The sequence below is a fragment of the Ambystoma mexicanum genome, chromosome 2p (assembly GCF_040938575.1).
Source record: "Ambystoma mexicanum isolate Mex_15411 chromosome 2p, UKY_AmexF1_1, whole genome shotgun sequence".
Classification (NCBI taxonomy): Eukaryota; Metazoa; Chordata; class Amphibia; order Caudata; family Ambystomatidae; genus Ambystoma; species Ambystoma mexicanum.
In genome coordinates this window covers 32776201-32791943 of record NC_090923.1, presented here as the reverse complement: position 1 = coordinate 32791943, position 15743 = coordinate 32776201, and positions in this window count along the sequence as shown.

Sequence of the window (15743 nt, the reverse complement as noted above, 5' to 3'; positions counted from 1 at the left end):
ACTAACACCCAGGATATCAAAGATGACATCACAAATGTAATGAAGAATGTGTGATGGAGTACATTTGATTGGGTTTACATTTTTTGACTGGCATCATATTACAAACCTTTTCGATTTGTTAAAATAACAGTGCCTGGTGTTTGGTTTGCAAACCTCCTTGAGGATTTCCTTACACCTTTCAGGTAGTTTTAAATGGCCAAACTCTATGACTTCAGGAGCCATGCTGCCAAGGTCATGGATTTGAGGATTTGGGTGTAACGGTTTCCCGCTGCGTTGGGTGGCATGTTGAAAGGGCACAGGGGTTTGATTGGATCACACATCGCCAGTTTGCACGATGCAGAAAACTTAGGTTGTCACGCCCACATAGCAGCATCCAGGATTAGAGATACCTGTTCCTAATTGGAGCAGATGATTGATTATTCTTTGGTTATTTTGCTTTCAAATTTGGGGGGATTCCCCTGTTATCAGCCAGTCGTCCAGATAAGGGTACACTGGGATTGATTCTCTGCGTAGGTGCACTGCCATTACCTCTAGTACCTTGGTGAATACCCTTGGAGCTGAAGCTACGCCGAAGGGTAGCACCTTGAATTGGTAGTGTTGGTTCACTATTTTGAAGTGTAAGAACCTTCTGTGCGCTGGGATCATTGAAATATGAAAGGATGTATTTTTCATATGCAAGGTTGCCATGTAGTCCCCCTGTCTTAGCAGTGGGATCACTTCCTGTAGTGTGTCATGCAGAATGTTTGTGGCTTGACATATGTGTTTGCAGGGCGCAGGTCTAGGACAGGGCGCATCATTAGGTCTATTTTTGGCACATCAAAGTATATTGAATAAATACCCCCGTTTACCTGGTTTGCCAGGACGATGATTTCTGTGGCGTCCTTTAGTAGCAGTGCTTTGACTTCTTCCAACAGGATGCGTTGTTCTTCCTGTGTAGTGTGTCTTTGCCTTGGCGGGTGGTTGGCTGGTGTTTGTATTAGCTATATGCAATAGCCAACCCCATGGTGGAAAGGATCTACTTGTCCAACGTGATTCCCTCCCATGCGTGGGTAAAGTGAGAAATACGGCCCCCTACTGGAGTGGCATGGGAGGGAACCTGCAGCGGGTGGTCATTGTTTAGGAGGGGTTGAGCCCCCTCTTGAGCAGGAGGATCTGCCCCCAGTTCAAGACTTCTTTGGCCTCTTTGAAAGCCCTGTTGAGAGGACTGGCCTGTTAAAGAGCCCCAGGACAAACTCTGCCCACCTGGTTGTAGTTGGAGGACCGCTCGGAGTTCTGGCCTCTAAACCAGCGTGCATTTGAGCTCCTTCTCTGCCCAAAGGGCTTGTTAGTGAGTTGTCCCAGGGATTTCAGGGTGTCATATTACTCCTTTGCTCTTTTTATTGCGTCTTCAACCGCTTTGCCATTTAACGCATTGGGCTCGATGGGCATGTTTAAAAGGGTAGCCTGGTCTCCAGTTTGAAACCGATTGACAGAGCCATGGGTGGCGTTTGGTTAGTGTGCCTTCTGCACGATTCGCTCCACATTTTCTGCTGTGTCTAAGTTGTTGTTAAGAATGCAGCTTGCTACCTGTCTCCCTTCAGCGATTTTGTGTAAGAGATGTGTGTTTAGGGGTTGAGTCTATTTGTTGTGCGACCTCTTCCCACTTGTGGCAATTGTAACTGGATAGTAGCGTGGTATTATTAGCTATACTTATTTGATAGGCAGCCGAGGAAGCTACTTTCCTGCCCAGAGTGTAGATCTTCATACTCTCCTTGTCAGGAGGGGCTTTGGCAGAGGCTACAGTTGTTCCTGCTCTCTTTCTTGTGCTGGTGACTACTAGTGAGTCGGGCTTATGCTGCCCCCTAAAGTATAATGGGTCTGAGGGAACTGGTCTAAACATCTTTCCGATGCGTGGGTTGACTCCCCTTGTCAGATTGGGGGTAGGTAGTGAGGGTTGAATACGCCTCTGGACCGATTGAAGCAGAGAGTTAAACTGTGCTGGAGATTTCCTATCCTCAAGAATGTCCTCTACGAAGTCTTTATTGACTTGAGCATCCTGGGTATCTATCTTAAAGTGTTCTGCAGCCTTTAAGAGCAGGCCATTGTACTGCAGCTGGTTGTCTACCGGGGAGTCAGCCACCGGTTGGTCGGTGTTTGTCTGGGGATTGGATGATGTATGTGTCATCATCATCATCGTTGTTAGGGAGAGTTCTCAAAATGTGCTAATTTCCCTTACCTTTCCCTTACCTTTCCCTTACCTTTCCCTTACCTTTAGAGACCCCCACCAACTTTGCTGGATTTACAGGATTTGATTTCTTTACCTGGGTAGAGTGTGGGCCTTTTTTTTCTCACTCTTCCATGTATTTTATGTGTGTTTTACTTTTGTGTTCTTTGGTTATGGAGTGTTAAAACAACTCCAGTGGCATCATCTTTTTCTGTGTGTCACACAGCACCGTCATGGCAGTGGCACAGGGGTGTCTTTCAGACTCCCCAAGGTTTAAATACCTTCTCTGAGATTGATTACCATCTCCCAGAGCATGTAAAGTTAAATTGGCTTTACTAGTCTTTTTAAATTTACTAACCCAGCACACACTATCTTCCTATAGAGTGCTAGAGGGGTTGCATAGCTTCCCCTGAGTCAAAACACTCATGTAATAGTACATTGTTACCTTTTCCTACTTTAAATGGCCAGTGGCAGTGGTTTAGACCAAGTACCCTGATTTTTCCCGACCGCTAACAACGGTATCTAAAAATCGGGTCAGCCATGCTTTTCAATATGGCGTCCAAGACCTATCTGTAAAAACAGACTCCGGTTTTCTTTTCTCACCATTTGTCTTAGGAAAAGTCCTTCTTGTGTTTGTCGCTGCGCAGCAAACCAGGTTTGGTCCCTTTGTTCGTTGTCCTTTGGCAGGCTTCAGTGCTGAAGCCCTCCTGTGGCGTCTGAGTGTCTGGGGTAGACAGGATGTGAGGGAGGGCTTAGTCTCCTAGGAGATCTGAATGCACTCTGGAGTGATTGGCTGGCTGACTGTCCGGCAAGGACAGCCACCCTGCTGTGCGAGTGACAACCAGGCTGGAATAAATGGGGGAAAACTGTTTAAAAGCAGGTCTCTGGGATTTGGAAAGCAGAGTCGACCACTGGAACGAAAGAACCGAAGACGAGCTGAAGCAAGAGAACTGGTGCAACTCCTGGACAACTGGTAAAGCCCTGCTGCAGGTCAGAATTGCCTGAAACTCCAATCGACAGAGAAGCCCTTCAAGGTTAACTTCTTCCCTTGAGTTTGGTGTCAACAACCAACTTGTAAGCCACCTGGACACTGTCCTTTTCTGATCGAATTTTAATCATAGTGCTGTTGAAAACCGGATAGCCTGAGGGAAGGAAACCAGCTTGTGGACTTTAAGGCACTCACAGCTTAAACCAACGTCTTGCTACAGTTTTTGGCCTCATCCCTGGGCAGTGCAGGAACCTCCCGACGTCCTCCTTCTTGTCCCCACGACTGAAGCCCAGGAACAGCGAGATCTGCTAGAACTTCCAGGAACAACTGCCTCAGCTACAGCTTTCTTCATTGACAAGTTACTGTGCAAATGCAGTCCGGAACTATTTTTGGCCATTGAGAAAGTGAGTGAAACTTTCCTCTACTTCGAAGCCTTGTTCTTCTCTAAACATTCGTCAAACTTCTTGCCTAGCCAAATTCTTCTAAACTCTGTGGCAATGACTTAACCGTTATCTACCAGAACTGTGCTATCCTATACAAAGACTCTGAACCATTGACTTTGGCCCAGGCCTATGGGAAGAATTGCGGGTTGTATTTAACTGAAACCCTTTTCCCTGCGTATTAATGTTTTTGGACTCTCTATTCTTCTAACCTTGTCTTTTTATCCCTTTAATAAGTATCTGAAGTTCCATTTTGCTCCCACTTCATTAGGAGCTAAACGTGTTCATTTACTTACCGGTTGGATTTCTGTGGTGTATTAGTGTGTGATATTGAGCTGCTTATGCTAGTGTAATGTTTTCTAAGTGATTGAGTAAATAAATGTATATTCTTTTACCAAGAAACCTTGAGTAAGTGTTTGTTTGAATCACTGTATTCATTGGTCCTTTGTGTAACTTGTCCTACTGCTCAATTAAACTCTTGAGATAAGTCTGGCTGCTCAGCCATAAGTACAGGCTTGTACCAAAGGTGAAATTGTGCTTACACGTGTAGTCCTAATTACCTGTAGTGTTCCCAAAGGGTACTGCAGGTGATTCTGCCTAACAGTGGTGTACAGCGGTGAGTATAAAGTATACTTGTTACATTTAGAGTGCTACTTTTACTTTTGTTCAAATAATCTTCACAAGGCTAAGCAACACTAGTAAAGCAATTGTTTTATCGTGACTGATATGGAAAGCTACAGACAGGAGACCCTAGTGACTTTAACTGTTGATCAATTGAGAGCAAAGTGTAAAGCTATGAATCTCACTCTCAAAGGCAAAAAGGTTGAATTGATAGAAAAGTTGTTAGAATACCAAAGTCTCAGGAGTGAGTCTGAAACCCCCACATCTGCAGCAAATGTGGAAAATGTTGATGAGGATGATAATATGTCAGAGCCCAGCTCTAATATTGTGGATGAGTTAGATGAGGCAGAAGAGTCTCAGAATGTAGACCATGTCTTCCCTCTACCTGCTCATAGGCCTCAACCTTTGACCACATCAGGTCCAAACCTATGTCCTGAATTTGTCTCACTTGAAAAGATGAGACTGGAGTTAGAATTTAAAAGAATCCAAGCTCAACCTGAAACAAAGCATCATGAGCTTAGACTCAGAGAAATGGAATTGAATCATGCACTTGAAATGAGAAAGTTGTCTCATGAAACTGGTTCTCTCACAGAGTCCTCTAGGTCTTCCAGTCCTAAGAGGCCTGGCATGCCCATAGATGCAGTATGTATGGGGTTAAGCTTCATATTTTGGATTGGTTGGCTGCTTTGAATATAGCCATGCGATTCAAGACATTACAGGGAATCAGGGAATCAGTTGATTCCTTGGCTTTTTTCTAGGCTACCCCCTGTTGCAACGGATGTGGTAATGGAGTTGGGGGATATAGACAAAAAGGAGTATGAAACTGTGAAGCTGGCTTTGATAGCTAGATTTGGGAAGACCCCTTCTCAGTATCTTAAGAGGTTTAGAACCCTAAAAAAGCATGATGGTACCCCTTGGCCTACCTGGGTAACAGAATGCTTGAAAATCTAAGATGGATGGGTTAAGGGTTACAGATTGAACACTTATGAAGGTATGCGGAATCTGTTTATTTGGAGTCTATTTTTGATGCCTGCTCTCCTGAGCTGAGACAGCACTTGGCTGACTCTAAGGAAATTGATCCAAAGAAGTTAGCAAGGGCTGCTGACTTGTGGGTTGCCAACAGGGCTGCTCACAAGGATTCTGGGGTAACTCACAAGAAGGAGGGAAAGCAACACAAGAAAGACAATAAAGAGAATTCTAATACTTCCACTCCAAAAGAGGGCCACACACATAACAAGGGTAATCCCCCTGGGAAACCTAAACCCGCTAGTGTACATCCTGATGCCAAACCAGAAGGAGGTCAGAACAAACCCCAATTCATAAATGTTATGCTTGTGGGTCAACTGACCATGTGAAAGGGGATCCCAGATGTAAGGCTAAACCTTCATGGATCCACACTGTCTCCTTAGCCTTCTCCCCAGAGGTTGAAGTACCAATGACAAGTGGAAACTTTCACTTACTGGCTGAGGAACCCATGAAAGTCTCAGCCAGTGTTACTTTAGTATCCCTCGGTCTGTGGGAACAGCAGAATTTAGATGTGTACAACTCTATTCCAGACAATACTAAAGAGTGTTACAAAGACAGTGTTCTTGTGAACGGTCAGGAGACCCCTGCCATCAGAGACACTGGGGCCAGCATAACTGTAGTTGATTAATCTTTTTTCAAGGTTGAGGATGTTGCTAAAGCACCCAAAATCCTAACTAAGCTTGCTGGAGGTCCTGTCCAAATGCTTTCACAGTTAGCAGCTCTCATCCAGTACAATGACATGACTGTCAAGATACCTGAAAGTGTGCAGAGTGTAGTACCTGGAGAGTCCTGTTGGGGAATGACTTTAAAACTCTTGGAGTTGTATCAAGCACCCCAGGCCTCCCAGCAAAAGGAAACAGGAGCAGACTAGGAAGGCCGGGGAGAGTACCCCAAGGGGCTCTCAAGAGGCGATTATAGAGGAAACTATAACTCCTAGTCACAGGACTTACTGACTGCAATTTCTAAGAAGAAAGAGGAAAAGGGGGAACCTAATACCTCTAGGAAGAAACCAGCCAGCACTCCTGTTATAACAACAAGGACATCCCCGAGAGGACTGTCTAAAGGCACACCTGTGACTCCTCCACCAGCTGAGGCTGAGTGTGTGGAACAACCTTGTGTCGTTGAATCAGCTGCTGACGAATCAGAGCTGGAAGAGGACCTTGCTCCTGATGGCGATCTAGATCCTGCAGAACATGCTGAGCTGCAGTCTTTACTGGCAGAAGGTGGGCTCTGTCGGGCAGACTTCAGCAGAGGTCAAAGAGAGTGTCCTACTCTTGAAGGTCTTCGCCAACATGCAGCTTCCCAGCTAGATAGGCAAGAGCCAGGGAAGCATAGGTTGTACTGGGAAGATGGCCCCTTCTACAGTGAACCGACTGAGTTTATACCACGGGACTAAAGAAGACTTGTAGTGCCTCTTGAAAGCAGACTCCAGTTCCTACAGTTAGCCCATGAGATACCTTTGGCTGGTCACATAAGCTTTAAGAAGACCAAGGAAAGGCTCTCTTTATATTTCTACTGGCCTAAGTTAGGGTCTGATGTAGATAAAAGCTGTCACACTTGCCAAACCTCTGGCAAGAGTGGAGTCAAGAATGTGGCACCCTTGGTGCCTCTCCCAGTGGTGGGAGTTCCTTTTCAGGGGGTAAGAATCGACATTGTTTGTCCTTTAGACCCTCCCACATGTTAATGAAACAGGTTTACCCTGGTTGTGGTAGACCATGCTACTAGGTATCCTGAAGCAATACCTATGAGAACTGTTACAGATCAGGGTGTTGCTAAGGCCCTATTTGCTATTGTTACCAAGGTAGGTTTTGTTTGTTTGTTTGTTTGTTTGTTTATTTATTTGTATTGCGCACCAGACCCAGGGGTATTTGGGCGCAAAGGCAAAAAGAGGGTTGTTCAACTTAGGTTACAGTTACATATTAAACAAGGAGGTACAGCTACGGTTACAAGGCTGTAGACATGTATAGTCAAAGAATCGCAGATGTATATACAGTAAATTTACAAGAATACATGTGTGACACATAATTAAAGCAAAACAGATATACAAAATATACATAATATCCCAGGTGTCAGTGGGTGGAGGTTAGGCATCATGTTCTTTTAGCCGTTGAATCAGATTGGATCTAAATTGCCGGTAGGGCAGATCTTCCCTTAGAGCATGGGGAAGGGAGTTCCAATATTGTGCTGCTTTAACAGCGAAGCTGCTCCCACCAGATTTAGTGAGTTTGAATCTTGGTACTAATAAAACATTGTAATTAGCTTTTCTTAGGGGGAGAGAGGCTGTTTGTCTGGTGAATCTGTCTATAAGGTATTGCGGGGTTGCGTGGTTAAGACATTTGTGTGTGAGAGATGCTGTTTTAAGGAGGATTTTGTCTTTTGTGGAGAGTCAGTTGGTGGATCTCTTAAGGTCTGATATATGGGCGTTTTTAGGGAAGTTTAGGGCGGCTCTCAGGGCATTATTTTGAAGTGTCTGTATTGGTGGTGATGTGTTTGTTACTAACTATGTAGAGGGCGTTGCAATAATCTAGCTTCGACAGGATTAGTGCCCTTGCTAGGGTGACACAGTTATTGGGTGAGAGGTAAGGCTTGGCTGCTCTAATTAACTTGCAGGTGTAGGAGGTGGCTGAGGCCATGGCACTCACTTGTTTATCAAAAGCCAGTGTAGAGTCTATGTAGAAGCCGAGTGTTTTGACTACTTTGGCCACAGTAATGATATTATTGTCAATTATGAAGGAGTCATAGTTGGGACCTAGTTTTTTGATGTTGGATGAGGTGCCTAGAATGAGGAGTTCGGTTTTGTTATCATTCAGGCATAGTCCGTGGGAGACCATCCATGCCTGGATGATGAGGTAGATGCTATTCACAAAGGCCGAATCCTTTTCATAATCTCCCGTCAACGGGATGAGGATCTGTGTATCGTCTGCATAGTTAGTGTAGGTGATACCTAGACCGTCCAGATCATCGAAAAGGGGCTTTGTGAAAATATTGTAGAGTGTAGGAGATACACATGATCCTTGGGGTACGCCGCATGAAATAGGTGCAGGGTCTGCAGCTGCTACAGGAGAGAAAACTCGCATTGTCCTGTTATTTAGGAAGGACTGGATCCATGCGACTGCTTCATGGGAGAAGCAGGCTGCCGTGACCAGATGTTTGCAGAGTATTGCATGGTTTACCAGATCGAATGCGGCAGAGAGGTCAAGGAGTAGTAGGAGTGAAGTCGTACCTTTGTCTCTTAGTGTGTCTATTTGTGCCTTAAGGTCTAGGAGTGCAGTCTCAGTACCATGCTGTGGTCTGAAGCTGGATTGTCGAACTCCTAGAAGGTGGTTTAGTTCCAAGTGGTGCTGAATTTGTAAGTAAGCTACTTTATCTAAGATTTTCAGTAGGAACGGCACAGTGGTTATGGGGCGGTAATTGGTTGGGATGGAGGGGTCCAAAGTTTGCTTTTTGAGGAGGGGGAGGACCCAGGACTGGTTCAGGTTGCTAGGTATGGTACCTGATGTGAAAGAGGCGTGTATGAGTTTAGTAATGAAGGGTGAGAGTTTGCGGGCGGCATCTTTTATGATTTGGGCTGGACATGGGTCGCCAAGGCAGTTAGAGGGTTTGAGAGTGAGGATGACTTTCTCGACTTCTTTGGTGGAGACTTTCCGAAAGTAGAAGGGAGGGATGTCCAGTGTGGGTGGTGAAGGAGTGGATTTCAGAGTTGGTAATGAGTTAGTAGTCGCCTTGGATGGGGTGCCTATGTTGACAATATTTGGGACAGTTATGGAAGCTTTTTTGTTATTAATCTTCGTCTGAAGCATTGTTATCATGTTGGCAAGGGCATTTTGTATGCCTGTGCACCAGTTCTTATCCTTGAGGCAGGAATCGGGGGCTCGGATAGGGGATTCTACTTCCTTTAGGATGGCGATCAATTTTTTGATGTTGGATTTGGCTTGGGTGATGCAGGTTTTGTAGGATGTTTGTTTCACAAGCATGATTTCTTTTTTGTAAAGGGTGGCTAAATTCTTCAGGTTATTTTTATTGATGTCTGAGGGGTCTGATCTCCAGGTTTTTTCGCTTAGGCGTTTCTTTTGTCTGATGTCTTTCAGTAGGGGTGTGAACCAGGTATTTAGGTGTTGGCGGGGTTTGCTCATCCTAATTTTCAGTGGTGCGATAGCGTCCAGAGAGGCAAGCATCACTTCATTGTACTTTTCTACCATGGAGGCAGGGTCGGACTGTTCTGAGATGGAGTTTAGAGTGGGGAGAATGAGGGGGATGAGATTTTCCTGGGTAATATTTTTCTTGTTTCTGGTAGGTGCGGTGGGAGCTAAGATACTGTTGTTCATGGGTGTGGTGGCTTTTAGGGTGAAGGATATCATGTGGTGGTCAGACCCTAACTGAGGCATTATGGAAGTGATAGTAGTTGGGCAATTATGTTCGGCAATCCAATCAAGGGTCCTTCCTTTGATATGTGTGGGATCAGTAATCTTTTGAGTAAATCCTAGTTCCTCCATGGTGCTGTTAATTTGTAGGGCATTGGGGTCACGTGAGTCATTGAATCCGAAGTTGAAGTCGCCTAGGATGAGATATTGAGTAGAGTTTTTTAAGTTGTCAGATAATAGGTTCATGAGGTCTTCCTCAAAGGAGCCCAGGGGGCCTGGCGGTCGGTATATCAGGTGGATGGTGATGGTTTGATTGTTGGTAATGGAAGGTTTAGCTGTGAGGGATTCACAGGAGTTGGTATTATGAGGCGAGGAGAGTCTTAGGACTAGATTATTTTTGACAATTATAGCAAGGCCACCGTCTCTGGACGTGGTGCGATCCATGTGTATAATAGTGTAATTGTCTGGAATAGCTAGCATGATGGCTGGTCCTGCTGCGGAAGGAAGCTAGGATTCTGTGATGGCCAGGAGGTTTAAGTTCTCGTTTTGGATTATGTCCGCTATTTCGGTGGCATGGGCTACCATAGAATGGGCATTTATTAAGCCACCTTTTATTCCATGTGGGGTAGATGGGGCAGAGGGAGGTTGGACTTTGTGTTGGCATTTTGGGGGGGAGGTGGATTCTCTAAAGATTCAACTGTTAAGTTGTAGTCAGTGTTGGGCAATGTTATCTGTGTGTGATGGAATGTTAGTGGTATGCATGGAATCCCTATTGTGGTTCGAGGCGGATTGGGCATTGGATAGAGGGTCGTAAATTCTTGAGTCTGGCTCGGAGTCTTAAGTTTCGTTGTTGGAGGCTGCAGGGTTTAGTGGCCATGTTGACTTGCTCCAAGGGTACACTTCCGTGAGGTGGCTGGTTCTGTGGTTGGGATAAGTTCATGTCGTGAAGGGTGGTCAAATAGAGGATGATTCTGAGTAGAACTGTGTAGAATAGTGGTATATACATAGTCAGCTAATGTAGGTGGCTTGGACTGCTGGCAACCTAAACTTTGATCGTGCAGGCGAAGATAGGTGAGCGCTGTCTAACAGCTGTTGGGCATGTTCAGGCAGCCTAAAGTGCAGATTTACTAAATCAGGCCAAAATAGGTGGGTTGGTGGCTAGTGGACAGATACAGGCAACCTAAAAGCAAATTACTAAAACAGGCAACCTAAATACGAATTTACTAAAACAGGCAAAAATAGGTGGGTTGGTGGCTAGTGGACAGATACAGGCAGCCTTAAAGCAAATTACTAAAACAGGCAACCTAAATACAAATGTCACTAAAACAGGCAAAAATAGGTGGGTTGGTGGCTAGTGGACAGATACAGGCAACCTAAAAGCAAATTACTAAAACAGGCAACCTAAATACAAATGTCACTAAAAGAGGCAAAAATAGGTGGGTTGGTGGCTAGTAGACAGATACAGGCAACCTAAGAGCAAATTACAAAAACAGGCAGCCTGAATGCAAATTACTAAAGCAAACCTAAATACGAATTTGCTAAAATAGGCAAGAATAGCTAGGCATAGGCTAGTAACTAGTGGGCATTTGTAGTCAGCTTAAATGCATATCTGCTAAAGCATGCGGGTAAAAGCTAAGCATTGGTAGGCAATTATTATGCATGCACAGGCATCCTAAATGCAAGTTCACTAAATCAGGAAGAAGTCAGCAAAGGAGATGCACATGTTAGCAGAGAGCTGCTTGGCTGTCTATGTATATCAATGGATGGATACATGTGATCTATTGGGTGGGCGGGTTGGTTGCATAAGCAATCTTGCATGCGTTTCCGTGAAGTTTTACAGTTTAAAACGCAGGTGAGTGGGCAGGGTAGTGAGTTAGCAATCTTTGTGCAATACTAGTAGAGAAATGGGCGTATGATAGTTAGATGCATCAGAGAGGTTGAGCACAGCAATATAGGGCACACATTGTATAGTCAATATATAATCACCATGCGCATACGGGATGAGCACTACTTAGGTACCTGAAGGTGCGTAGCGCTATATAGGTGACCAAGCGGTGGTGTCAGCAGATCTTGTAGGTTGGTGAAGGTCCAGACTGACTTATGTGCAGCAGTGCGGATCTTTAGATATGGCCAGGGAAGGGGGCTGGCCCCACGGGCGCCACAGTGCGCAAACAGGGGCAAACAGGTTCGAATGACCTTAAGAGGCCTTCGGATGGCCGCTGGCTCTTCCGCCTGCTGGCGGATGTTTGTATTTAAATTCCTAAGGAAGTTATCTCTGACAGGGGATCCAATTTTATGTCCCACTACATGCAGACCATGTGGAAAAACTGTGGAGTAACTTACAAGTTCTCAACTGCCTACCATCCTCAGACAAATGGATTGGTAGAGAGGTTCAACCATACAATGAAGAGCATGATAGGTGCTTCAGAGGAAACCCTTAGAAGAAAGTGGGACCTTCTACTGCCATGCCTTCTATTTGCATATAGAGAAGTCCCTCAGGAGGGAGTTGGATTTAGTCCCTTTGAACTTCTTTATGGCCATCCAGTTAGAGGCCCCTTGGCCCTAATTAAGGAGGGGTTGGAGAGTGCTCCTTCCCCCAAGCCAGTGAGAGTCACTGACTATGTGATAGGTCTCCGGAGGAGAATGTCACACATGATGGCAGAAGCATCAGAGAACTTAAAAGCAGGCCAGGCTCTGGTCAAATATTGGCATGATCAGAAGGCCAACATGGTTGTGTTTACTCAAGACCAGCATGTTTAGTTATGGTACCTACAAGGCAGAGGGACTTACAGGACAAGTGGATTGGACCCTTCAAGGTTGTGGGTAAACTTGGAGAGGTCAACTATCTGGTGGACTTAGGCAATCCTGAGGAGGCTCCCAGAGTCTTTCACACCAACCATTTAAAGGCTTATGTCTCCAGACCAGAAGTAGGAGCTTTGCTTCTAGCTTCAGCCCAAGAGTAGGAGGAGAGTGAACCTCTACCTGACCTACTCAGAGGCCAGCCTTTAGATGAGAAAATAGAAGGAGTTAATCTCTCTTCTAATTTGACACCTGAACAACAGGAGGAGTGCAAGTTTCTGTTAAATAGGTTTGCCTCCCTGTTTTCACTATCACCAGGCTTGAGCCCTTGGGACCAGCATGATATTCAAACTGGTGACTGTTTACCTGTTAAAAGCAGAGTTTACAGGATGTCAGATCATGTAAGATCCCACATAAAGGAGGAGGTTAACAAGATGCTTGATCTCGGGGTAATAGAGCCCTCTACCAGTCCATGGTCTAGTCCAGTTGTTCTAGTACCAAAGGCAGAATCCAAGGAGTTGAGATTCTGTGTGGCCTTTAGAGCTCTTAATGCGGTCACCAAGACTGCTGTCCACCCTTTACCAAGGACAGATGTACTGGTGTATAAACTTAGGTCAGCCAAGTACCTCAGTACTTTTGATCTCACTTCAGGCTATTAGCAAATAGCACTGACAGACCATGCCAGGGAGAAAACTGCATTCTCAACCCCAGCAGGCCTCTACCAGTTTAACGTAATACCTTTTGGACTAACGAATGCACCTGCTATATTCCAAAAGATGGTTAATCAAGTTCTGAATGGGATGGAGGACTTCTGCATGGCATACTTGGATGACATTGCAGTGTTCATCCCTACTTGGAAAGAACATGTTGACCACTTAGGATATGTTTTACAGGCTCTTGAGCAGGCCCATATGACCACAAAGGCTAGTAAATGTCCAATTGGTCAGAGCAAAGTGGTCTACTTTGGACATGAGGTAGGAGGAGGTGAAATCAGGCCATTGCCTAGCAAAGTACAAGCTGTAAAAAACTGGGTCACCCCTACTACTGAAACCTAGGTGAGAGCCTTCCTAGGTCTCACTGGGTACTATAGGAACTTCATAGAGAGCTATGGGACCATAGATTCTCCCTTGAATGTAGTCTCCTCTCCCAAATTCCCTAATAAGGTCAGGTGGAATGTGGAGTGCACTCAAGCATTTGAAGGCCTAAAGAAAGCCCTTTGTCAAGCTCTAGTCTTAAGAGCTCCTGACTATAACCAAACCTTCACTGTGCAAACTGATGCTTTGAATATAGGTATAGGTGAAGTCCTAAGTCAACTGGATGCAAAAGGTAGGGAGAACCCCATTTGCTTCGTTAGCAGGAAGCTGAAGGAACCATAAACAAGGTGGGCAACCATGAGTGCTTTTCTATTGCGTGGTCACTGAAGAAGTTTATGCCATACTTGTATGGATCTACGTTTGTGATTCAGGCTGACCACCAACCCTTAAAATGGTTGATGCAAATGAAAGGAGAAAACCCAAAACTACTGAGATGGTCAATCAGCCTGCAAGGGTTTGATTTTACCATTGAACACAGGTCAGGGTGTCATCACCAAAATGCTGATGGTCTCTCCAGGATGTTTGACCGACGGGAGCAAGGCGATTCTTCCAGGAGTGGATTAAATCCTCATGTCCCTTAGTCTGGGGGGGGACTAGTGTTAGGGAGGATTCTCAAAATGTGCTAATTTCCCTTTCCTTTTGAGACCCCCAGCAACTTTGTTGGATTTCTAGGATTTGATTTTTTAACTGGGAAGAGTGTGAGTCTTTTTTCCCACTTTTACATGTATTTTGTGTGTGTTTTACTTTTGTGTTCTTTGGTTATGGAGTTTTAAAACAACTCCAGTGGCATCATCTTTTTCTATGTGCCACACAGCACCTTCAGTGCAGTGGCCCAGGGATGTCTTTCAGACTCCCCAAGGATTAAATACCTTCTCTGGGACTGACTACCGTCTCCTAGAGAATGTAATGTTAAATTGGCTTTACTAGTCTTTTTAAATTTACTGTCCCAGCACACACTATCTTCCTATAGAGTGCTGGAGGGGTTGTTTAGCTTCCCCTGAGTCAAAACACTCATGTAACAGTAAGATGTTACCTTTTCCTAGTTTAAATGGCTGCGGCAGTGGTTTAGATCAACTACTGTGATTTTTCCCGACCGCTAACAACGGTTGCTAAAAATCGGGTCAGCCATGTTTTTCAATATGGCGCCTGAGACCTATCTGTAAAAACAGACTACGATCATCTTTTTTCGCCATTTCTCTTAGGAAAAGTCCTTCTTGTGTTTGTCTCTGCACGCCAAACCAGGTTTGGTCCCTTTGTTCGTTGGCCTTTGCCGGGCTTCCGTGCTGGAGAACTCCTCTGGCGTCTGAGTGTCTGGGGTGGACAGGATGTGAGGGAGGTGAGCGAAATTCCCTGTGCTTAGTCTCCTAGGAGACCTGAATGCACTCTGGCATGATTAGCCGGCTGGCTGTCCGGCAAGGACAGCCAACCTGCTGTGTGAGTGACAGCCAGGCTGGAATGAATGGGGAAAACTGTTTAAAAGCAGGTCTCTGGGACTTGGAAAGCAGAGTTGACCACTAGAATGAAAGAACCGAAGACACGCTGAAGGAAGAGGACTGCTGCAACTCCTAGATGGCCGGTGAAGCCCTGCTGCAGGTCCCCATTGCCTGAAACTCCAATTGACACCTCTTCCCTTGAGTTTGGTGGGAACAACCAACTCGTAAACCTCCTGGACACCGCCCTTTTCTGGTCGAATTTTCATCAGAGTATTAGTGTGTGATATTGAGTTGCTTATGCTAGTGTAATGTTTTCTAAATGATTGAGTAAATAAATGTATATTCTTTTACCAAGAAACCTTGAGTAAGTGTTTGAATTACTGTATTGGTTGGTCCTTTGTGTAACTTGTTCTACTGCTCACTTATGCTCTTGAGATAAGTCTGGCTGCTCAGCCATCACTACCACTGTACTGTGTAGTACAGGCTTGCACGAAAGGTGAAATTGTTTTTACACTTGTAGTCCTAATTGCCTGTAGTGTACTTCAGGTGATTCTGCCTAACAATCGTCATAGTAATAGTCTAAGTCCCCTGTGTCTCCCTGGTCCTCTGGGTCTGAATATGAGCCAGGGCCATGTGAGCCTTGAGTGTCATAATAATATGTCTCTTGGCCTACATCTTCATATGATGAGGACCTTGCTTGCGTGGCGTCTACGCAGACTCTCTTGGTGTTGGGCTGTTTGCTTGCTGTCTTACCCTGAGGGGGGCCCTGAAGGTTGTG